Raw genomic sequence first — 26,331 nt, 5'->3', positions numbered from 1 at the left:
TCCTTTTTTTGAAACAAATATGATTTTGACACCTAAACAAAGAAAACAGACAAAAGGATAAAACAAGATAAAAAGGAGTACCTTATCCATGCATACATAACACAGCAAATATTCCCGAAACAGGTTGTAGTTACAAATAACCAGATGTCTTATATGAGCTTCCCCAGGTATTTTTATTCTGTCGTTCAAGAATATACCCTTATTTTTTCCTTCTAGGACTACTGCAACAGACTTCTATTTTTTTTTTTAAAGGTTTTTGCACGGTAAAACACAGCTAGGTAATTAAGTGTCTGAGGCCAAATTTGAATTCAGTTCCTCCTGATTCCAGAGCTGGTGCCCTATTCATTTTGCCACCTAGCAGCTCCCTGCAACAGCCTTCTAACAAAATCTTCCATATATCATTTCTGTCCTCTCTAATCTACCTTTTGTATACGTGCAAGAGAATGGTCTTGTTTATTTATTAATCTGGTCATGCATCATCTGCTCAAAATTCTTCAATACAAAGACTGCTGTCTAATGAGTAAAATTCCAAATCCTTCTTTTGCAAAGATTCTCTACAATCTGTTGCCAAGCACCTTTTTAAAAAAATACAGAATCATAATATCTCAGAGTGAAAAGTATGTCATAATTGATGAACCTCCATAAAAACTTGCCAGCATTATCTCCTATTCTTCCACTCCCTTCACTAAAGCTAGACTGCATTACTATCCATCCTGAAACCCTCTGGTCCTTTACTGGGTCTATATCTCCATCATTGATTCTCTCAAATACCAATACTTGGGTGGAGGCTTTCTTAATCCTCACTGGTAGTTTAACTGTATCTCCCATTTCCTCTGTTACACTTACTGGAATAATACTGCATTCTATTTGAGTATTGTCCCTCTCCTCCTACTGCAGCTTCCACTAGAGCAGGGGCATGTTTTATCCATGGACTATTCCTTCAATCCCAAGGTTCACAAAAGTCTATGTATTAAAAGTATTTAATAACTGCTTGATGTTGAAGTATTAAATTATTTTTAAAACCAAACATTTTTAAAATATCAAAGGAAAAAAGTATTCCACAAATCGGTATCTCCATCTATATTGTATATTAGATGATCCTGAAATGGTCTCTTTCAAATCTAAACTGCATAATCCTACAAAACTGCACATGAAGTAAAAATCTTGAAATGGGCAATCTAGAAGAACCCTAGTGCTGAAAATTTTAAAAAGTAAATGATCTAAATAACTTCAAAAATTTCTCTCAGTCTCTGCTCCATGAAACATTTTCAAGCCTATTCCGACAGATAATGAGCACTAAACAACTCTGAGCAAAAGTGATGTACACCCAGAGAGAAAATTCTCTTCTAGCAGTAGGAAAAGTACCTGAGTTCAAATCTGGCCTCAGACACTTAATAATTACATTGCTATGTAACATTGGGCAAATCACTTAACCCCATGGCTTTGGAAAAACAAACAAAAAAACACAACAAAACAAAAAAAAAAAAACCTTGAGTTTTCCCTTTTCTGTAAAATGCATCATGTGCTACTATTTCCAGGAAAGGAAGGAAGAAATGAGGACAGAAAAAGAGATATTGAGCTTTCATTTAAGCTAATTATAATAATGGGAGAAAGAAGAAAGGGGAAAATGTTTTCTATATTAATGCTGAACTGTGGCTCTATTCTGTTTCAGGATTATTATGCTGTGTCAAAGAAAATTAAAAAAGAAAAGATATAATTTCTGTTTAAAATCACATGTCCTTCAAAACAAATCTAGGTTTCTAAAAGAGGAAGTAGCTAGACATGAAATGGTGGATCAACAACTACAATGACATGGAGCATCTAGATTTGGAGTCATATAAAAATCAAGCCATCTGAAACATTTTGTTACATGATATTAGAATATGAACTTCAGCCATTAGGAAGCTGAGACATATTCTATTGCAGAAGCAATTTGCTACTGAAAAAATATTGGAAAATATTACTATTCAGTAATATTCATACATAAGTCATCAGGTCAAATTGAATGACAATGAACTAGACTACAAAGGTACCTTTTAAAAAAAATAATACATGGTGGCAGAGCCAAGATAGCAACAAGAAGAGATCAAGTCTTAGGCGCTCTCTGATAAAACTTCGAAAATAAGGACTCTAATTAAACTTTCGAGAGACAGAACCCACAAAGGGACCCAAAGAGGTAGTTCTCCTACTCAAGGTAACCTGGAAAAAGAGCAGAAAAGCTCTGCTCCCCAGTGTCGGAGGGGCGGCCCGCTGGAGGGGTGGCCCACCAGAGGGAAAGAGCTTCAGCGTCCCAGAGGCAGCCCCAGGGCGCTGGGAGCCACGGGTCACAGCAGCAGGGGAGTTTCCTGACCTACAACCCAGGGGGACCTCTGCCAGAGCCTCAGGGCACACAGCCAGCAACTTGGCATTTTTGCAGCCCTGATCCAGGAAGAGAAGCAGGCAGAGCCCATAAGCATGAGCCCCCAGGGCATGAGCTCATTGAGCTGAGGGAGGGGAGTGAAGAGAGACTGCAGAGCTCTGTCCTCTGCCTCTGGAACAGGACTCTGGGGCTCTGACCACATTCAGATCCTGATCCCAGTCTAGCCCCCCCCCCATAGAACAACAGGACCCCCCCCACCTCAGCCCCGTGGCAGAGAGCGCTTATGGTCATTCACAGACCAAGAGGGAGGACAGAGCCTCACACACTGAGACCCTTGTGGGAGTGTCCCAAAAGCTCAGGAAGCACCCCAAAACCAAGCCCAGGTTGGGAAAATGAGCAAGCAGAGAAACAAAAGACCATTGAGAAATATTTTGCAAATGAGCCCAAGAAGGATCAAAATACTCAGTCTGAAGATGAGGAAGCACAAGCTCCTACATCTAAAGACTCCAAGAAAAACAGAAATTGGGCTCAGGCTATGACAGAGCTCAAAAAAGACTTTTGAAAATCAATTGAGGGAGTTGGAAGAAAAACTGGGAAAAGAAAAGAGAGAGATGCAGGAAAAACATGAAAATGAAGTCAGCAGCTTAGTCAAGGAAATCCAAAAAAAATGCTGAAGAAAATAGCATGCTAAAAACCAGCTTAGGTCAAATGGATGAAACAGTTCAAAAAGTTATTGAGGAGAAGAATGCTTTAAAAAGCAAAATTGGCCAGATGGAAAAAGAGATAAGAAAACTCTCTGAAGAAAACAAATCCTTCAGACAAAGAATAGAATTCAGGGAGATTGATGAATTTACCAGAAATCAGGAATCAATACTTCAAAACCAAAAGAATGAAAAATTAGAAGAAAATGTGAAATATCTCATTGAAAAAACAACTGATATGGAAAACAGACTTAGGAAAGATAATTTAAAAATTACTGGAATACCTGAAAGTCATGATCAGGAAAAGAGCCTTGACATCATTTTCAAAGAATTACTACAGGAAAATTGCCCTGATATTCTAGAAGCAGAGGGCAAAATAGAAATGGAGAGAATCCACCGATCCCCCCCAGAAAGAGATCCCAAAAATCCAACCCATAGGAATATTATAGCCAAGTTCCAGAACTCCCAAGTCAAAGAGAAAATATTACAAGCAGCCAGAAGGATACAGTTCAAATAGCATAGAGCTGCAGTCAGGATCACACAGGACTTAGCAGCAACTACATTGGAAGCTCGCAGGGCATGGAATATAATATACCAGAAGGCAAAAGAGCTTAGAATGCAGCCAAGAATGAACTACCCAGTAAGGCTGAATGTCCTCTTCCAGGGAAAAATATAGACTTTCAATGAACCAGGGGAATTTCAAATGTTCCTGTTGGAATGGCCAGAGCTGAACAGAAGGTTTGATCTTCAGATACAGGACTCAGGTGAAGCATGGAGATTGGAGGAGAGGGGGGAAATATGAGGGACTTAATGAGGATGAACTGCATGTATTCCTGCATAGAAAAATGACACTGATAATACTCATATGAACCTTCTCAGTTAATAGAGCAGGTAGAGAGAGCTTTTATAGTTGAAGCACAGGAGAAAGCTGAATTTGAAGATAAAATATGGTGTAAAAATGGAGTCAATAGAAAAAAAAGGGAAATGGAATGGGAGAAAAAGGGAGAGGATGAACAGTCCAAGATATTTCACATAAGATTTTTTTTTTATTACAATGAGCTATTGCAATGATATGGAAGGGGGAGGCAAGGGGGAATGAGGGAAACTTTGCTCTCATCAGAGGTGGCTAGGAGAGGAAACAGCATATGAACTCAATGGGGTATAGACATCTGGAGTAAGAAGGAGGGGGGGAGCAGGGGGAAGGGGTGGGGATGAGAATAAAGGAGGAGAGGATGGACCATGGGGGGAGAGCAGTCAGATATAACACATTTTCTTTTTTACTTCTTGCAAGGGGCTGGGATTGGAAGGCCTGTCCAGGACCATAGGGCCAGGTGGATTCTGGGCCTAAGGGGTGGTATGGGGGCTCCGCGCCTCTTGGCCCCAGGACCAGGGATCTGTCTGCTGTGCCACTCAGTGACCCTACAGCAGAGTCAGAGTGAAAGGAGAGAGAAAATATAGTACATGGTAGTGGAGAAATAAGAAAGGAGGGAGTTGCGATCAGCAATGGCAACGGTGCAAAAATATGGAAGCAACTTTTGTGATGGACTTACCATAAAGAATGCAATCCACCCATGACAGAGTTGTTGATGTTGGAACAAAGACTGAAGCACAATTTTTATTATTATTATTTGGGGGAGGGTGCAGGGCAAATGGGGCTGGGTAGCCTGCCTGGGGCTGCATAGCGGGGTGATCGAGGCCAGATTTGGACCCAGGTGCTCCTGACTCAAGAGCCAATGCTCTGTCTGCCACCCAGCCACCCCTACTATTATTATTTTATTGTATTTTGGGTCTTTTTTTCCCCTTCTTTTTGGTTTTTGCAGGGCAGTGGGGATCAGGTGGCTTGCATGTCATACAGCTGGGTGATTGTTGGGTCTACGGGGCTGGATGTGGGCTCGGGTGTTCGTGGCTCCAGGGCTGGTGCTTTGTCCACTGCGCCACCTGGCCATACCTATATTACTATTATTTTTTTTATTTTAATTTTTTTCTCTCCCCTTTACTTTATCACCCAAACAAGTCTATATTCATGGGGGAGGGGTATTTTGTTTACTCTTAAACAAGAATATTTTATTAATGTAAAAAAAAAACATTTGTACAAAATGAGAATAAAAAAATAAAATAAAAAAATAAAAAACATAAACAGTCAAAGATAAAAAAATAATACATGGTCAAATGACATTTGATAAACAGTTTACATATCTCCATTCTATGAAATGATGACTAGGAGGGGAGAGAGTATATATATACCAGATAAATGCACCATTAACTTCCATGCAGTCTTATCAGAACACTCACAAAATGATTTGCTTATAAGTCAATATATAGATAGATAGATAGATAGATAGATAGATAGATAGATATACCAAACCCGTTGATAATTTGAGGAAGTTAACATATTCAATGATTTAGAATGAGTGTCAAACATGTATAATATAACAAAGGTAGTAATAAAGTAGTAATTAATAAAGTAGTAACATGAGATATTGGAATCTTGAAAAAATATGCTAAGTCAACAAGCTTTATTAAGCAGATCCTCCCTGCCTGGCTCTGCTGTGCTAAAATGTGGCCCACAGAGAAAGGAAAAAATATCAGACCAAGCCCTCAAGTAGTTGACATTCTATCTGGGGAGACTATGCAAAACTATTTACATACAAAATATAAAGGATTACAGGGGAAACTAATCTGGTCATTTATGTAGTAGCTTTGACTTCTCCATTACACCCTAGGAAGCTCATTAATGGGAAATCCCCATCATCCTCCTAGATCCCATCCTCCTGGGACTGCAACTCACCCTCACCCTCTGCCCTCTGCTGGACTCAGCAACTCCAAAACCTCCCTTTTCCAGGGAACTCAACTCAACTTCCCGGACCTCCAGCTCCCCAAACCTACTTTTCCTTCGATAGTCTTTTTCTTTTTCCTCTATTAGATTGTAAACTCCAATAGAGGAAATGTCTTTCTTTTTGTACTGTTAGTGTTTATCACAGTGCCTGGAACATAGCAGTCTCTTAATAGATGCTTATTGGATATGAAGATTGGTCAAAGGTACAGAGAAAGGCCTCCTTCACAAGGTAGGATTTAAGTTGAGTCTTAAAGATAGTTGGGAAATCCAAGATGAGGTAAGGAAGGAAAGTACTTGAAGCGTGTAAGTGATAATACCATGGTACAGAGCTGCAAAATAGTGTGTATATCATTGGTAGGGAACCAGCAAGTAAGACAACACAGCTAGAGTGAACAATCATCAAATAACTTTTTAAATACACAAAAGAACAGAAATCCAAAAAGAACAGTCAAGAAAGACACCTTCAAAAGTTACCAACTGAAGTCATAACACAATTTCAAAGAGAAGTATTCTAGACAAAAGAAATTCATATTTTTAATTGCAATTCTTTTGTTCTGCTATACTTGGTATATAGGAGTGATTATCTTAGGTCAGGTTTCTTTTTTTTTCTGTTTTACTCATTTCTCCAGCCTGTGCCTGGTCTTGAGGTGCTTTCTGAGCTTTTGAGTATAATTGGGACACCCCTGCAAGGGCTTCAGTTCCTTCAAGATCTCATGGGAGATCTGCTCTCCTGGTCTGTGAATGATCACAAGCTCACCCTTCTCCCCCAGAGCTGTGATGGGGATCCCTGCTCTTTGGGGTGCCCAGACTGCAACCATTGCCTGAATGTGGTCAGAGTCCCAGAATTCTGTCCCAGGGACAGAGAAGAGACCTTGACAGTCTCCCCTCACCCCCTTACCTTTCGTGGGCTTAGCACACTGGAAGCAGTTGTGGGGGGGGGGGGTGCCACCTCCCTGCTGAGTAGCTCCATAGGCCTGCTTCCTTTTCCTGGGATCTAGGCTGCACTGAGGAGGACCACACTGGCCTGGGCTTTGCACTCACTCTTGGCAGAGGTTCCCCACTGATTTTCCAAGTTGTACTTGGTGCTCCCTGGGGTGACAGGTCAGCAAACTGCTTCTGCTGCCAGAAGTAGGGGCTCCCAGGGACACAGGAGCCCTGGGGCTGTTCCCAGAAGGCTGAAGCTCCATTGCTATAGCTTGCTGCTGTCACCTCCAATCCCATGGAACAGAGCCTTCCCAACTATTTTCCATGTTGCCTTGGGCTGGAGAATAGCCTCACTGGCTCTTTCTGGTGGTTTGGTCTCAAAAATTTAGTTAAAGGTCATAATTTAAGGTTTTTGAAATATTTTGGAGAGAGCTCCTAAGAAAGGCTGTTTCTGCCACCATCTTGCCACCATCCAAGGCATGGTTTTTTTTTATCTCTTTTGGGAATTAAACTTAGATTAAAACTTAAACATAGGTTAACCACATAAAATTATTTAATTTAATTAATTATATTATATTAAATTTAATAATGACAGCCATTAATGTTAGTTTTTTTGTTATTCTCTCCATTTATATCAGACAGCTAGGTGGTGCAGTAGATGGAGCACTGGCCTTGGAAGAAGGAAGACAGCAGTTCAAATACGGCCTCAGCTACTTGACACTAACTAGCTGTGACAGTGGGCAAGCCAACTTACCCCTGACTGCCTCTCCTCCAGGGCATCTGTAGTCTTGCTAATCCATACAGGACACTGGACCCAGATGGCTCTGGAGGATAATGTGAGGCTTTAGTACAGCCCCTCTCTCTCAAATCCAATTCCTATGCATGTTATGGCATTACTTCCCTACTGTTAAGGTCTTCTTTGAGAATGAAGGATAGACATCATTGGTAGAGTTAAATGTGCAATTGTTCATCCATTGTTGCATTTATAACAGTTCATGTATGCTTTCTCTTGTATTTTGTTTAGTCATCTGAAAATAAACAGACTATGTTTCAGGATTTTTTGCTACTTTTGTGAACATTGTGATTTATGTGAGATTTTCTTTTTGACTATGACCTCCTTGAGTTCTTTGCTTGGCATGGGAGCATTGAAAAGGATGTGTTTATTAAGTCCCTTTATTTGCATAATTCTAAATTAGTTTCCAGAAGAGTGGAACCAATTATTCCAACAGTGTATTTGTTTGGGTATTGTACTGTATAGACAATGACAAGTTGTATAATCTTGCCAAAATGATGATGATAATGACATTGTCCTTGAAGAACATTAAGGAACATAAATAAGACTTATGGGGGGGATATAATTTCCATCAGATATTTATTTGAAGGGCGATCATATGAAGGTGGAGTGAATTCATTATTATTTATTCATAGCAAAACTAGGAATAACAAATAAATTTAAAAGGACAGAGATCTCAATGTATGTCTGACCCTTTGTAATACAAAGTTACCTAAAAATGGAATGGGCTCCCTTAAAGTATACTGAAAATATTCAAACAAAAAATCCTGTCTCATAATTTTCACTGACTTGCATTTCTTCTATTCCAATGTTCAAGGAATATGTTTTTTGAGTCATGTTTACCCCTTTATCTTCTTGGTTTTATATTCCCTAATTCATCAAAAGCTTTTATTTATTTTAGCTCTTCATATCCTCTAGGTATTCATATGGCAATAGAAAATTATGTTTAAACTAAGAGTATCTGCTTTACAGAGCTTCTCATTGATTCTCTTGATCATTGCTTGGTCTGGGATGAACTACAGGGTCATCCTAAAGTTTGTAATTGCTAGATGTTGTTTGCCTTCCATTCAAGCAGCTCTGTTGGCCAGAAATCCCTTTGTCTCTGTACCTTAATATAGTAATTCTGTGTGTCATTGTTAGTCTTAGGACAAATGCTCAAAAGAAGACTCAGATCTATTGACTGACTTGCTTTGTAAAGTGCTTGACTAAAAGACAATGAATAAATTTTTTGATTACACTGATTAAAAACAAATTAATTTGGGGGCAGCTAAGTAGTGCAGTGGCTAGAGCACTAGCCCTGGAATCAAGAGGACCAGAGTTCAAATCCAGTCTCAGACACATAATAATTACCGAGCTGTGTGACCCTGGTCAAGTGACTTAACCCCACTGCCTTGTAAAAACTAAAAAAGAAATAAACTTTATTTATGTATAATTGATTCTCTATTCATTCCCCACAAATACAATTCCAGACATTTGAATCTCTACTGAAATGCTCAGTATCATTGTCATTCCCACTATCACAACTGCAGATCTTGCTTCATGTTTAAGAAAACAGGGTGCATCCACTGAGAAATCTCACTCTATTACATCTCAGAATCTCAAAACTCCTTGACATCATCCCTACTGCTCTATTCCTCTATGCTAGTAAAGGAGGAAGGGGTCCTTGGGCTTGCCAAGGCAAAGCCTTCCAATTGTCAACCTGACTGCACCCCACTGATTATCCCTACCATTTTAAAACTTTTTCCAATCTTGAATCTCACCCCATCTACTATTTCCATTACTCTGAGGAAAAAAATCCTAAACAGATCTGAGTATCCCCAAAAGCGGACAGTTTTAACTGTCAAGTATTGTCTATTGACAATAAACTGTGCAGCTTAGATGAAATGGGAAAGGCAAAGACAAGTGTCAATTGACTCTCTGGATGCCATTGCCAATGGAAAAAGAAGTATTTCTTTGCTGATATGTGGGAAAAAATATGTAGCAGTTTCTGAAAGAGCCCTGGCCAATAGCTATATCTTCCTGCCATCTGCAGAGTTCTTGGGACAACAAGGATTCCTAAGAATATCCACAGTTGAGAATGGAGACCACCACATGGCTCAAGGTTAACTTCTTCTGCCCTCTCCGGTTTTAGAGGGAGAAACATTTCCTTATCTCACAGCTTTATTTTTCTGGGAGAAGAGGTGGGAAGCAAGGTTACCAGCTGCAGGGATGAGAAAATTGGCCCTTTTCTGACTTGGAGGGAATCTGTCACTGAATGTGCTAACAGTTTTGAAAGGTGGTGTGTTGAGGCTAGTTGTCAATGAAAAGTTGTCTCTCCTCAAACAGCAGTAGAAAAGAGAGATGGGGAAGAGCAAAAGCAGAGAAATGGCATCATGAATTATATTACTGAGTCTGTAAAAACTAAGAATATCAAGACCTGCAGGCCACAGTTAGGACTTTTAATTGGCAGCATTCCTGCTAAGCTTGTATAGATGTGTGACTACTCTCACTCAATGAAACTACAGGTAATGGTGGGAGAATGTGATTCACATTGATGGGTAGACTGTGATTTTTTAAAATAATTTCTAATTTTGTCTTTCACTGAGCAACTAAGAAATTTGCTGATAACAGCATTTGTCTTCTACTGAGCAAATACTATGATTGTTCTTATTTCCCACCCCTACTTTAAATTAATGATGTTGACTTTCAGCCAAAATGTCTGCCTGAACCTAAGTTGAAAGCTCAACTAGATCAGCAAAAATTGAAAGCCACATCAGAATGAATAATGATCACTAAATACAATAAAAAATTACATAAAATGATTCTAGTCAGCCTGAAACTACACAAACACACACACACACACACACACACACACACACACACACACACTTTTATACAGAAAAAGGTCAAAGATGGAGAAAAGGGATACATACATACATACATACATACATAGGTAAAGAAATTCAAAAAAGTCAACTGTAACAAAGGCAGAGATATAGAAAGGGTGGAAAAGTTGCAAGTAAAACAACTTTCTGGATCCTGAAGGGAGAATGATCATCAAGGGGAAAGGAGAGAAGGGTGGAGAGAAAAGAAAGGGAAAGCAAGAGGTTTCTATCAATAAAAGAAGGTAGAGCAGAGTGTGTATAAAAATAGAATATAATTGAAATGGAAGAAATATCCAGAAAGGCCATTTTAAAGAATCTTCAGGCACAGCAACAGATCCAGGACTAAAGTGAGCCAACAACTTACACCATGAGAAGAGCACTGTAAAGAAAAATTGTTTTAAAAGATTTAAGAATTCTACTCAGTGAGAAAAAGTACTGTCTAGAAAAGAATCATTGAAAAAGTAACAAAAATGTTAAATACTATCAATATGCATATAATCAAGCACACACATATACACACAAATAGATATTTCCTTGAAGAATATATGTCTTAACTTTTATGTCTTTTCTGCCTTCAATGCTGTGGAGAAAATGATAATAATGAAAACATGTTCCTTTCCAGTGGATTTTCTGTAATCTCAAGCTACATCACTAAACTTAAAAAGAAAATCTATAAAATCATATCAACTTAAAACTGACTTTTTAACTCCTAGGAACTGAATCTAGGGGACAAGGCATTTGTCTTTATTGAGTTATGACTGAAAGGTTTCCAAAAGCTGTTCTTGTTACCTTAAAACTATGGGTCTGATCCATGTGTTCAAAACTGAAAATGTGATTAACTTGTTCTGCCTAGCCACAAAGGAGAGAACTAGAAGTCAACAAGAAGTACAAGAAGTTACAGGATTAGAGGGATAAATTTCAGGTTATTGTGAGGAATAAATTTCTAGTAAAAAAAATTAGTTTCCTATAGAGATAGAAAATTCTGGACTATTGTAAATTCAGGCAGAGGTTAAATAGTCATTTATTCAAAAAGTTAGAGAATGGTTTTTTCATGCAATGGCAAAAAATTAAACTAAAAGTTACATTTCCAATTTGAAATCACATTAAATTAGTTTCTACCCACAGTGTTTTTGTTAGATATAAATTTGTTTATTTAAAAAATGTATTAAACTTTTTATTTAATTAATAGGTTAATAATTTTTAGAAATTTAATAGACATAAGAAATTTAATGACATATCTTCAGCCAAACAAATTAAGTGGTTCAAGTGTGATTTGAAGCAAAGTCATTGTTTTCCATTCAAATTCTCTTACAAGTGATCACAGGCCAAAAGGGTGCATTTTTCTAGATGCTTCCTGCCTTAGATTCCTTTAGGTCAAGGAAGACCACACTTGGACCACAAATGACTTTTGACAGATAAGTACCATTCATCTGAGATACAACAAATCTCTTCCAGGTATAAGCCATAGCAATATTTCCTTAGTCCAATGTATCCCCCAAGAGTGTCCTATTGTAAGACTTAGTCAGGAAAGAAGTTACTCCGGGCCAGGAAATTTTTTCCAGACCATCATTGTTTGAGGGATAAGCTCCTCACCTTCACAAAAGTTTTGGAGAGAATACATGGATGTTAAAGCATCCTATATAATTCTGTGGCATTTAAAGAAATTAAAGAACTATAATTTCAGGGAAATTTAAGGATTCTGTTGATAATGCAAGCATTTTAATAAGGATATGGTCATTTGGTCATCTCTCTCAGAAACCAAAAATAATCTCTGTAGTGGACCAAAGCTTTTGGAAGAGGAGTGTAGTAATCAACTCTGATTGGTTAACAATTAATCAAAGTGGACTTTAAAAAGGGAAGTGAGTTCATTCTTGGACAGAGAATATCCCTATACCAAGACCAACCGAGGCCCAGGGCATCATCCCTGCCCCAAGTCTGAGAAAGCAGCAATATCCAGAGGAAGATAATTCCTGTCTTCCTTTAGCCTCTCCTGGATACATCATAAAGGAAATTTCAGTAAACTGGGAGTGAAGGGGGGTTGGGGGGCAGGGGAGGCTTGGATGTCCACAGCTTTAATAATTGACTATCAAAACAATAGAGAAATCATGATTTCTCTCAATGACATGGTGCCCAGCATAGCTCAGACATAGAATGAAGAGGAGTGGGACCGGCCAGGTTGCCTGGAGCTGCCAATTCAAAGCTGATGGCAATTTCCTTCTGAGTCTTCTCTTAAGGCACATGGAGCACTTTGTGAGACAAAGTAACAAGCAAAGAAAGACATATTCACCAGGTAATCTATCAACTAGCAAGTACAGGTGTCTAATTTGAAGTGAAAGTGAGGTTTGTGAACATGAAGTCGACACAAAACCCAAGTTACCATCTTCACTTCTGAAAATGATTAGTGAATCTGTTGATAATTCCTTAGGTAAGTAATATAACATGTGTAACAAAAAATATTTAAAAAGCTCTAAAAAGACAAACAAGTGAGCACACAAGCACACCGCTACATTTTTGGTCCAAAAAAGCATTTCTAGAATCTTAAACAATAATTCATGATTATTTCTGTTCATAACATTGTGAGCAATGTTGTGAGGTAAAGAAGTGATAGAATAGGGAAGTTCACCATATGACTATGTGTAAAAACTTTTCAAACTATTTAAAGCTATTAAAAAGGTAAAACGAAAAAAAGGGTAAGAAAATTATTTTTAACACTCCAGATGTGAACTAGGAAACAATTTAAAAACCAAACGAAGCTGACATCTAGGGAAGCAAAGGGCAGAGAAAAAGGCAAGAGGAAAGGATTAAAGGGAAGGAGGAACAAGAAAAGCAGAAGAAGGAAAGTCTACTCAGAATGGCTTATTGGAGGCTTCACTAAAGGAAATCATCTTACTTTATTAGACTGAACAAAATAGCGAGCAAAATGGCATAATAATCAGTTGTACATGTAACAATAGTAACTCATATCTATAATATTTTACAGTTAACAAAAATTGAGATATTATTCCCATGTAACATTTTTAAAATCTAGAGAATTGTCTACAATCACATAGCTATAATGATTTAAAACTAAAGTTCAACTGTTTCTGCATTACATTTAGCTTAGACTAAAACTTACATTTCCAATTTTAAGTCCCATTGTATGATTTTCTACCTACAGTGTTTTTATTATAGACATAAATTTATTTGTTAAATGTGTCTAATTTTTTTCATTTTAATTACTTGGCTAACTATTTTTAGAAATTTAATAGAGGGGCAGCTAGGTGGTGTAGTGGATAAAGCACCGGCCTTGGAGTCAGGAGTAACTAGGTTCAAATCCAGTCTCAGACACTTAATAATTACCTAGCTGTGTGGCCTTGGGCAAGCCACTTAACCCCATTTGCCTTGCCAAAAAAAAAAAAAGAAATTAATAGACACAGGAAATTTGATGACATGCCTTCAGCCAAAAAATAAGTGGTTGAGACAGAATTTGAACCAAAGTCACTATTTCCAATTCAAATGCTCTTAAGAGTAACTACATGCTATTACTGCCAGAAAAAGTTAACAGTGATGGTACAGGGTATATTTTTCTAGATGCTTTACTCTGGTTTCAGAGAGTACTAGTATGATAGGGTTAAAATAATCAACTTTGGTTTTCTTTGTTTTTGCAAGGCAATGGGGTTAAGTGGCTTGCCCAAGGCCACACAGCTAGGTAATTATTAAGTGTCTGAGGGCAGATTTGAACTGAGGTACTCCTGACTCCAGGGCTCGTGCTCTATCCACTGTGCCACCAAATCACGCCTTAAAATGATCAACTTTGATCCAGAATAAAAGACAAGAATCTGAAACCTAACATGCAACTTTTAAGCAAGAACTGTTTACAAATATAAAACATAAAAATAGGTACAAGAGATAAATAGAAAATATATACAAGTGTTCATCGCAAGAAATTAAGTCTAGGGGTAAACTTTTCTGAAAGATTTACTAGCAGAGTTGATACAAAAGTGATGCTTCAATCTAATAAGAAAAACAAATCACTAAAAACATTTCAATAAAGTTTTTAAAATTTTGCAAATCTAATTTAGACATAGAAATAAATGAGGGTGAGGTCAACCTTAATGGGCTTATTCATTCCATCAGTGCAACAATCAAGCACAATTTTGAGCTATCTGCAATGGAGAATACTATCTGTATCGAGAGAAAGAATTGTGGAGTTTGAACAAAAACCAAAGAATACCTTCAATTTAGGGAGAAAATATTTTTAAAAATATTGTTTTGACTTGCAAAAAATAAAATAAAAAAACACTAATTTCATCAGTTTTCTCATCTAAAAAATGAGATGGAGGGGCAGAGCATGAAGGCAGGAATTACCAGAAACTCATTTCCCCAAAAAACTCCAAAAGCTGTCAAATTATGACTACAGCCAAAATTTAGAGGGGCAGAACCCACAGAAGGACTGAGTAATACAATTTCCCAGTCCAAGACAACTTACAAGTTTCACAGGAAGGTCTGTTCCACCAGAACAGGGGTTGGAAAAAGTTGCAACACAGCACAGACAGGCTGAGCTCCTGGGTCCATGGTAGAAGGGGGCAGTTTCCAGACCTCTTGGCCCAGGAATCATCAGGGACAGCCTGAAAGGGTGGTAAGAGAACTCTGCCACACCAGAGTGAGTAAGGAATGGAGCTCCAGCCTCAGAACAGCTCTGGGCAGCATAGCTACAGGTGAGAGCTGCAGCGGGAATAGGCAGAGCCACTGAGCACATCTAGAGTTCTCAGCCCATAGATGGTAAGGGGATCAGGGGAGAATGCAGAGATCTCTGCTTTCCCTGGAGCAGGAGCTGTTTGTCCACACAAATCCAGGTTGCAGTCTAGGCCCTCACATGACCACCACCACAGCTGGCAGGACAGAAGAGAGGGCCTGAACACAGGCAAGAAAGCAGCCAGAGCCACTCATAAGACATGGGAAGAATTTGGGTCCCTGTGGGTTATCTCAAAAAAAAAAAATCCAGAGTCTAGGAAGTGCAGTGAATCAGTCACAGGCTGAGGAAATGAGCAAAGAAAAGAAAAAAGACGATAGCAAATTACTTTGGTCAATGGAGGAACAAAATATATATACTCAGATGATGACAAAATCAAATCTTCTATATTCAAAACCACCAAGAGAAATAGAAAATGGGCTCAGGATAGGGATGAGCTCAAAAAAGACTTTGTAAAGCAAATAAGAGAGGTAGAGGAAAAATTGGGAGGAGAAATAGAGCAATAATAAATGATGAAAACCAACTTAGCAACTTGGTAAAAGAAAAGTACTATAGAAAATAATATTAAAAACCAGTTTAGGCAAATGGAAAAAGCAACACAACTTGAAGAATGCCTTAAAAAGTAGAATTGAACAGCTGAAAAAGGAGATAAAAAAGCTCTCTGAGTATAAGAACTTCAAATGCAGAATGGAACTAAAGGAAGCTGATTACTTTGCAAGAACTTAGGAAGAAATAAAAATATATCAAAAAAATAGAAGAAAACGTGAAGTATCTCATTGGAAAAACAACTGAACTTGAAAACAGATCCAGGAGAGATAATTTAAGAGCTTTGACTTTTTTTTTCAGGAAATAATACAGCAAAATCCCACTGATAACCTAGAAGCAGAATGTAAAATAGAAATTGAGGGAATTCACCACTCACCTCATGAAAGAGATCCCAAAATAAACACTTCCAGGAATGTTATAGCCAAACTCCCAAATCAAAGAGAAAATACTAAGAGCTGCCAGAAACAAGCAATTCAAATACCATGGCACTATAGTCAGGAATGCATAGGATATGGACACACAAGGGTCCAGTGTGTTTGTGTGACAGGTGATAGAATAGAGGGAAGATTGTCAAAGAGGGTACTCAGATACAATACACTTCTGAGCAGGGACAAGGAGAAACAAGAGAAAGAATAGAATAAATGAGAGCGAGAAGGAATAAAGTAGAGGGAATTACAGCTAGTGATAGCAACTGTGGGAAAAATACGGAAGTAACTTCTCTGGTGACTATGATGGGGAAGGTAACTCATCCTAGAGATTCCATTGGAACCTGAACACAAACTGAAATACTCTTTTTTTCCCCCCTCTCTCCCTATTCTTTAGATTTCTCATCTTTGGGGGGGGGGGGGTTATGATTACTCTCTCACAACAAGATTATTTCAATAATACAAAATAAATAAAAGAGTTAATATCCAGAATAAAAAAAATTCAAGTTGAAAATTAAAAAAAAAATTTCCAACCAAGATGGCGGAGAGAACACAGCACAGTTTAAAATCTCCTGATACTTCCCCATAAGATGTGAAACAAACCTCTTAACAGAAATCTGCTCAACAAAACCCAGAAAGAAAAGCCAGGAGAAAGATCATCTCCCAAGGGCAGCTAGGTGGCACAGTGGATAGAGCTACGGCTCTGGAGTCAGGAGTACCTGAATTCGAATCTGGAGTCAGACATAATAATTATCTAGCTGTGTGGCCTTGGGCAAGCCACTTAACTCCATTGCCCTGCAATAAAAAAAAAGAAAGAAAGAAAGAAAAGAAAGAAAGAAAGAAAGAAAGAAAGAAAGAAAGAAAGAAAGAAAGAAAGAAAGAGAGAGAAAGAAAGAAAGAAAGAAAGAAAGAAAGAAAGAAAGAAAGAAAGAAAGAAAGAAAGAAAGAAAGAAAGAAAAATACAATCTGGTCTCCAGCACAGAAAGACTTCCTTAAAGAAATAAGGAAGTAGTTTAAAAATCAATTGGAAAATTTGGGAAAAGAAACTCAAGAGAAGATTAACACCTCCCAACAAGAAAACAAATCCTTGGAAAATGCAACTAGATAAATACAAAATGAGAATAATTCTCTCAGATCCTCAATTGGAAACATACAAAATGAGAATGACTCTCTCAGATCCTCAATTGGAGAAATACAAAATGAGAATAATTCTCCCAGATCCTCAGTTGGGCAAAAGCAAAAAGAAAATAATTCTCTCAAAAACCTCAATTGGTTAAATGGAAAGCTCTTTCAAAAATAGAATTGGCCAATTGGAAAAAAGAGTTGCTAAAGGTAAATGAAGAAAACTCTTCTCTAAAAAAAAGAACAGAGTCTGCAGAAACTAATGACTTCATGAGAAAGCAAGAGTCTGTTAAACAAAACCAAAAAATAGAAGAAAATGTAAAATATCTCATCAGCAAAACCACTAAACTAGAGAATAGATCAAGGAGGGACAATCTGAGAATTACTGGACTTCCTGAAAACACTGAAGAGAAAAAAAAAGCCTGGACTTAATATTACAAGATCTAGTGATGGAAAATAGACCTGATATCATGGAACCAGAGGGCAAAATAGTTATTGAAAGGATACATTGATCCCCTTGGGAAAGAGATCCTAAAATGAAAACACCAAGAAATGTTGTGGCCAAATTCCAGAACTATCAGATAAAAGAGAAAATCCTGCAAGCAGCCAGAAAGAAACAATTTAAATACCAAGGAGCCACAGAAGGACCTGGTTGCATCAAGATAAAGGGATAGAAGGGCCTGGAATGAGATATTTCGAAGAGCAAGGGAGCCTGGAAAGCAGCCAAGAATCCACTATCCAGCAAAGCTGAGCCTTCTTATTCTGGTGAAAAGATGGACAATTAACAAAATGGAAGAATTCCAAAAATTCCTGATGAAAAGACCAGAGTTAAAAGAAAATCTGCACATCAAACAGGAGGTTCAAGGGACACATGAAAAGGTTAAAAAAAAAAGAAGGGGATAAAGAAAAAAAACTGCTATCCAATAAGATGAAACTGGCTATATCCCAGAGCATGGGGAAAAGATTCTCATAACTCTTGAAAATTATAACTCTAACAGAGAGAATATATCTAACCAGAAATGATGGACACTTATGACTTATCCATGCCACTGCTATCCGATGGGATGAAACTGGCTATAACTCTACTCGAAAGACTCTAATAACTCTCAAGAATTGTATTAGATAGAATATTCTTAGCTAGAAGTGATGGATACTCAGAATATTCTATGACTCAGAAAGAATGATATAAAAACATCTCCTCCTTAAAAAGAGGGACAAGGGGGCAGCTAGGTGGCACAGTGGATAAAGCACCAGCCCTGGAGTCAGGAGTACCTGGGTTCAAATGCAGTCTCAGATACTTAATAATTGCCCAGCTGTGTGGCCTTGGGCAAGCCACTTAACCCCATTTGCCTTGCAAAAAACCTTAAACAAACAAACAAACAAAACAAGAAGGGACAAGAAGGAGATGGGAGGAGGGAAGGGATTAAATGGGGGTAAATCTCATTACATTAAGAGGTACAAAAGACCTCTGGTAATAGAGGGGAAGAAAGGAGGAGATGAGAAACACCTGAATCTTCCTGTCATCAGACTTGGCTTAAAGTTCACTTACAGATATGATTTCTCTCTCATCACACCCAATTTGGATCAAGGTACAACATGGAAACAAAGTAAAGACTGACAGAGTGCTTTGGTGGGAGGGAGCAAGATTGGGGGGAAAAATGTAGAACTCAAATAATATCTTTAATAAAAATAAATTTAAATTAAAAAATAAAATAAAATAAAGTTCACTTACACACATACTCAGTTAACTTAAAAAACATCTGACCTTTCAAGTATTAAAAGGGGAAGGGGGGACAAAGACAGGGAGGGGAAGAGAAAGAGTAACTAACAGAAGGAAGGGAAGGAAAAGGGAAAAGGGAAAGGGAAAAGAAAGGGAGTGGATATAAGGGGTGGTACTCAGAAATAAAATACTGGGGAATACAGGTATAGGGGGAAAAGGGGAAAAATACAAACAGAGGGAAGACAGCATGAAGGGCAATAAAGAGTTAGTAAATTATACCTTTGAATGTGAATGGAATGAACTCTCCCTTAAAACATAAGCAAATAGACTGGATGAAAAACCAGAATTCTACAATATACTGCTTACAAGAAACTCATTTGAAACAGTGAGATACATATATAGAGTAAAGATAAAAGGTTGGAGCAAAATAAATTTTACTTCAGCTGAAGTGAAAATAGCAGGGGTAGAAATCCTTATCTCAGACAAAGTGGCTGCAAAAATAGATAACATTAAAAGCAGTAAGGAAGGAAATTATATCCTCCTAAAAGGTACAATAGAAAATAAAGTGATTTCAATACTGAATATATGTGCACCCAATGGAAAAGCATCCAAATTCTTAGAGGAGAAACTGAAAGAACTACAGGAAGACATAAACAGCAAAACTTTATTAGTGGGAGACCTCAACCTCCCACTCTCAGATTTAGATAAATCAAATAATAAAATGAACAGGAAAGAAGTTAAGGAGGGAAATAGATTGTTAGATAATAAAAAAATGAAATGGAGAAGAAAATGGCAAACTACTCCAATATATTAGCCAAATAAATTACAAATAAAGTAACTAATATTTGTTCATGACTGAATGACAACTGGGCAAGAAACAATCTATAAATAAAACTTTTCAAAAGAAGAACATTGCACAGATGAAGTATGTTAATGATAAACAATAAAGTGATAGAGTAATCATTCACCATTAATACAAACAGACTTTGCGATCAAGTGATTCAATCTATTTATCACATTTCCAGTTCCCATGATCACTTCTACCTTCTACCTATCTATCTGAAAAATCATTCTGTTCACCTAGAAGTAGAGTTAGCTTATCTTTCAGTTTATGAAATAACCTTTGAGTAGCCAGCTCTGAGACTTTAACAAAAAATCATCATAAATGATAAAAGCTGATCTTCTGGCTATGGCTAGAAACCTGGTTATTCTGATCCCCTCAATGGTTACAGGTTTTAGCAAAGATGTTGCCATTTTCATCTAGTACCAAAGCTTGCTACTCATGTCTAGTTTTGAGTGACAAAGTACACCAAAACTAAGGACAGAACACATCAGCAAGGACTGACTCTCAAAGTATTTGATTGCAGAGTAAAGCCTACCTACAACTCTAACAATACCATTTCCTTTGTATTCCAGGGGAAACCTCATATCATACTTTCTAAAGCTTCTAAAGCTAGTCACTATATATAACATTAAATCTTATCAGATAAAAATCTAAGCTATACCAAATGGTGTAAGCTTTGGAACCTTCAAACTAGTGACTTAATCTGAGGGATTTCAGGGGATCCACTGGGGGGGGGGGGGTTGAAATCACATAGTTAATGTTCACAAACATCTAGCTAAAATTTTGCCTTTCATTCTGTTATGATTTTTTTTTAATGTGCTATTCAAACAATAGGTCTATAAGTTTTACCAGACTACTCCACGGATCAATAACACAAAAAAAGTTTAAGTCTCTATTCTAAAATAATTTTCCATTGCATAAAATGAAATATCACTTTCTAAAATAAGCATTTACATGTTCATGAACTGAATAAAAATTTCTCCAAATTACTTAATGGTCATACTGATTTTTTAAAATTTATTTATTTACAAGGGGCAGCTAGGTGGCACAGTGGATAGAGCGCCGGCCCTGGAGTCGGGAGTACCTGAGTTCAAATCCAGCCTCAGACACTTAATAATTATCTAGCTGTGTGGCCTTGGGCAAGCCACTTAACCCCATTGCCTTGCAAAAACCTAAAACAAACAACAAAAAAAAATTTTTACAAACTAAGAATTCAGTGATTAACATCTATTAGAATCAATACCAACTGAGCAAGGGCACTTTTATAAAAGTTTTATCATAAAATTCAGACTGTCATTTGATTATGGGCACTTAGGAATAAGCCAAACTTGGTTTACTCTGAGAATCTAGTTAGTAGGTAAATACAATTTAACAACTTGAATTCCTATTTTTCTCCAAAATTTTGTATTCCATGGTATGGGACATGGTAAAGCATGCAATCATTCTAGGGACCATCAGGAAGAGCTGAACTCAGTTGTGAAAAATGAAATTAATTAAATTAAATAATGCTTTCAAAGTGTAATTTTTTCATGACTGTTGGCCTTGAATAGTAAAGCTCAGTTGACCAGACTCACTCTTACACGATCAAAAAAACTGAATAGAGGAGCTTTAAAGATGAAAAGAAAAAGACTGTATAAAGTATTATCTATTTTTATATATACATACACATACAAGCATGCACACACATGCATGTTGTGTGTTTGTGTGTGTGTGTGATGAAGACCAAAAATCCTTAAGAGTTGGTACTTTATTATTTTAGGTATGTACTAGATATTGCTTCTTATTTCTGAGTCTAGATTTCTAGTACCTATTGTTTATAAGCATTCTCATTAACCAGAAATAATTTTCTTTTTATTGTGAGAATCCCATTTGAATTTCACATCACTATATAGCTGTTCTTTGAATTTATTTAGTCTATTTTATCCCTTTTTATCCATTTGTGAAATTAATTATTTGCTGGATTTAAGAACTCTGTTTTCACAAGGAGCATTGAGCTCTTGTGCATTGGTCACTATTCATGCAGCAAACAGTAAGGTCTCAAACAAATATATTTTAGAAAAGTGAACTGAAATTTTGCAAAAGAGTTTTAGTCAATAAAATAAAAAATGGAGAATACCTAGACCACGAGACCATCTGCTGTACATAAGGATAGAAAAGATGAAAATAGAGCAACAATCTATGGCAACCATACTCAAAGTCCTGATTTGTAAACAAGATGTAAGCATTGAAAGCTTAACACATCACTGTGCTTCTCTGGAGCCCTTCAGCAAAACTGTATTGGAAACCATTTATTATGCTTAACTAAAAATCTGGTCTAGAAAAATTTTCCTAATAGCACTCAGCACTTTTAAAAAATATTTCTTTTTAAAGAAACTGACCTCAAAGGAAGTTTTTTTTTACTAAGTTTATTATTTTCAAGAATTCACAAAAGAGTCAACTGATATATTTTTAATTCCATTGACATATGAAAATCCTGAAAATGGTTTCATTTAGGTTTAAAAATTGAAATTGTCTAAAAACTGAAGGTAAATATCTAAGCATACACTGAAACTTTTAATCAAGTTGCATTAAAACCTGTGTTATGAACAGGGATTTTAACATCAAGGACATCTTTTCTAGTTACTAATAAATTTCCAATTCGAATTCCTGAAATAAAAACATAGACTGTATCTGCAATTTTAAGGTTTTCAAAAATGACTTACAAATATATCTTGATTTCTCATAACAACTCTGAGAGGTAAGGGCCATTACTATTCCCACTTTGAAAAAAATGTTAATTGATTTAAATAAAGTCTAAACAATTTGCTTTAAGAGTCACCATGGAGTATCTTGAGGCTGAATTTGCACTCATGTTTGCCAAATTCAGGGTTCATTGCTCCATTGTGCCCTCATCTTTATAAAGCAAAAAAATAGACATAATAAGCCAAATATTTCATTAAAATTAATACAAGTTGGGGGACGGAGCCAAGATGGCGAAAAGAGCGGATCTTGTCTTAGGCGCTCTCTCATAAATCTTCAAAACTAAGGACTCTATCTAAATTTTCAAGAGACAGAACCCACAGAGGGACCCAGTGGGGCAGTTCTCCTACTCAAGGTAACCTGGAAAAGAGCAGAAAGGCTCTGTTCCCCGTGGTAGGAGGGGCAGCCCACCAGAGGGGTGGCCTGGCAGAGTGGAAAAAACTTCAGCCTCCCAGAGGCAGCCCCAGGACGCTAGGAGTCATGGCTCACAGCAGCAGGGGAGTTGCCTGACCTACGCCCCTGGGAGCACCGGGCACAAATGGGGGAATAGCGGGGGACCTCTGCCAGAGCCAGCACGGGGAAGTCCAGCCCTCAGGGCACACAGCGAGCAGTGTGGCTGCAGCAGCCCAGATCCAGGAAACAAGCCAGTAAGCAGGAGCCACCAGAGCATAAGCCCATTGAACCTAGGGAGGGGAGTGAAGAGAGACTGCGGAGCTCTGCGCCTGAAACAGGACTCTGGGGCTCTGACCACATTCAGATTCTGATCGCAGTCTAGCCCCACCCCCCAGAACAGCAGGGGCCCCCCCCTCCTCAACCCCGTGGCAGAGGGGGGGCGCTTAGGGTCATTCACAGACCAGGAGGGAAGACAGAGCCACACACACTGAGACCCTTGTGGGAGTGTCCCAAAAGCTCAGGAAGCACCCCAAAACCAGGCCCAGGATGGGAAAATGAGCAAGCAGAGAAACAAAAGGAAGATCATTGAGAAATATTTTTGCAAATGAGCCCAAGAAGGATCAAAATACTCAGTCTGAAGATGAGGAAGCACAAGCTCCTACATCTAAAGTCTCCAAGAAAAACAGAAATTGGGCTCAGGCTGAGACAGAGCTCAAAAAAAGACTTTTGAAAATCAAATGAGGGAGTTGGAAGAAAAAACTGGGAAAAGAAAGGAGATGCAGGAAAAACATGAAAATGAAGTCAGCAACTTAGTCAAGGAAATCCAACAAAATGCTGAAGAAAATAGCATGCTAAAAACCAGCTTAGGTCAAATGGATGAAACAGTTCAAAAAGTTATTGAGGAGAAGAATGCTTTAAAAAGCAAAATTGGCCAGATGGAAAAAGAGATAAGAAAACTCTCTGAGGTAAACAAAGCCTTCAGACAAAGAATAGAATTCAGGGAGATTGATGAATTTACCAGAAATTAGAAATCAATACTTCAAAACCAAAAAAATGAAAAATTAGAAGAAAATGTGAAATATCTCATTAAAAAAACAACTGATATAGAAAACAGACTTCAGAAAGATAATTTAAAAATTATTGGAATACCTGAAAGTCATGATCAGGAAAAGAGCCTTGACATCATTTTCAGGAAAATTGCCCTGATATTCTAGAAGCAGAGGGCAAAATAGAAATGGAGAGGATCCACCGATCCCCCCCCCAAGAAAGAGATCCCAAAAAACCAACCCCTAGGAATATTATAGACAAGTTCCAGAACTCCCAAGTCAAAGAGAAAATATTACAAGCAGCCAGAAGGACACAATTCAAATATCGTGGAGCTGCAGTCAGGATCACACAGGACTTAGCAGCAATTACATTAAAAGCTCGTAGGGCTTGGAATATAATATACCAGAAGGCAAAAGAGCTTAAAATGCAACCAAGAATGAACTATCCAGCAAAACTGAATGTCCTCTTCCAGGGAAAAAGATGGACTTTCGATGAACCAGGGGAATTTCAAATGTTCCTGTTGGAATGGCCCAGAGCTGAACAGAAGATTTGATCTTCAAATACAGGACTCAGGTGAAGCATGGAGATTGGAGGAGAGGGGGAAAATATGAGGGACTTAATGATGATGAACTGCATGTATTCCTGCATAGAAAAATGACACTGATAATACTCATAAACCTTCTCAGTTAATAGAGCAGGCAGAAGGAGCTTTTATAGATGAAGCACAGGAGAAAACTGAATTTGAAGATATACTGTGGTATAAAAATGGAGTCAATAGAAAAAAGGGAAATGTGATGGGAGAAAGAAAAAGGAGAGGGGGGAATAGACCAAGATATTTCATGTAATAAGATTTTTTTTTAGTATAATGAGCTATTGCAATGATATGAAAGGGGAGAAGGCAAGGGGGAATGATGGAATCTTTGCTCTCATCAGAGGTGGCTAGGAGAGGAAACAGCATATATATTCAATGGGGTATAGGCATCTGGAGTAAGAGGGGGGGAGACAGGGGGAAGGGGTGGGGATGTGAATGATGGAGGAGAGGATGGACCATGGAAGGCAGAGTGGTCAGATATAACACATTTTCTTTTTTACTTCTTGCAAGGGGCTGGGATTGGAAGGCCTGTCCGGGACCATAGGGCCAGGTGGATGCTGGGCCAGAGGGGTGGTAGGAGGGCTTGGGCACTCTTGGCCCCAGGGCCAAGGATCTGTCTGCTGCACCACTCAGCTACCCTACAGCAAAGTCAGCGTGAAAGCAGAGAGAAAATAGAGTACATGGTGGTGGAGAAATACGAAAGGAGGGAGTTGCAATCAGCAATGGCAACGGTGGAAAAATATGGAAATAACTTTTGTGATGGACTTACCATAAAGAATGTGATCCACCTGAGACAGAGCTGGTGGTGTTGGAACACAGACTGAAGCACATTTTTATTATTATTATTGTTATTATTATTATTATTATTATTATTATTATTATTATTGTTGTTATTATTATTATTATTATTACTACTACTATTGGGGTGCGGGGCAAATGGGGCTGGGTGGCCTGCCTGTGGCCACAGAGCAAGGTGATCTTTGGGTGTCTGAGGCTGGATTTGGACCCGGGTGCTCCTGGCTCAAGGGCCAATGCTCTGTCCACCACCCATCCACCCCTACTATTATTACTATTTTATTTTGTTTTTGGTCTTTTTTTTTGCTTTTTGCAGGGCATTGGGTTTGGTGCGGCTTGCATGTCACACAGCTGGGTAATTGCTGGGTGTACAGGACTGGATATAGTCTCAGGTGCTCCTGGCTCCAGAGCTGGGGCTCTGTCCATTGAGCCACCTACAATTATTACTATTATTTTTTTATTTTAATTTTTTTCTCTCCTCCTTACTTTATCACTCAAGCGAATCTATATTTTTGGGGGGAGGGGGTACTTTGTTTACTCTTAAACAAGAATATTTTATTAATGTATAAAAAACATTATTTGTACAAAATGAGAATAAGTAATTAAAATATATATTTATTTAATTAATATTAAATTAATTAAATTAATAATTAATTTTGATTTAAGTTAAATTAATACAAGTTTCTTGGCCTGAAATAAATGAATCAGGAATCTACTACATCAATAATGTGCTTTCTTTTTGAGACATTGAAAATGCAGGCTTTAAGTTATATCATTTTATGCTGCATAAACCCCAGGTTCACAATAATCCCTTTAAATCATTCTTTCAACAATCTGACACCACAGAAGTACTGAATGCTGTTGCCCCCCCCTTATTTTTTGTCAGACAGAATGAATGT

General features: G+C 37.8%; 1 protein-coding gene across 11 annotated transcripts in view; it reads right to left on the bottom strand.

The window, feature by feature from the left end:
* Positions 1 to 26,331, bottom strand: part of KDM4C (lysine demethylase 4C) — a 502,779-nt gene that overhangs the window by 294,094 nt on the left and 182,354 nt on the right. The window lies entirely within an intron of this gene.

This window comes from Macrotis lagotis, chromosome 8 (genome assembly GCF_037893015.1).
Source record: "Macrotis lagotis isolate mMagLag1 chromosome 8, bilby.v1.9.chrom.fasta, whole genome shotgun sequence".
NCBI lineage: Eukaryota > Metazoa > Chordata > Mammalia > Peramelemorphia > Peramelidae > Macrotis > Macrotis lagotis.
This window is presented reverse-complemented; position numbering and strand designations above follow the sequence as displayed.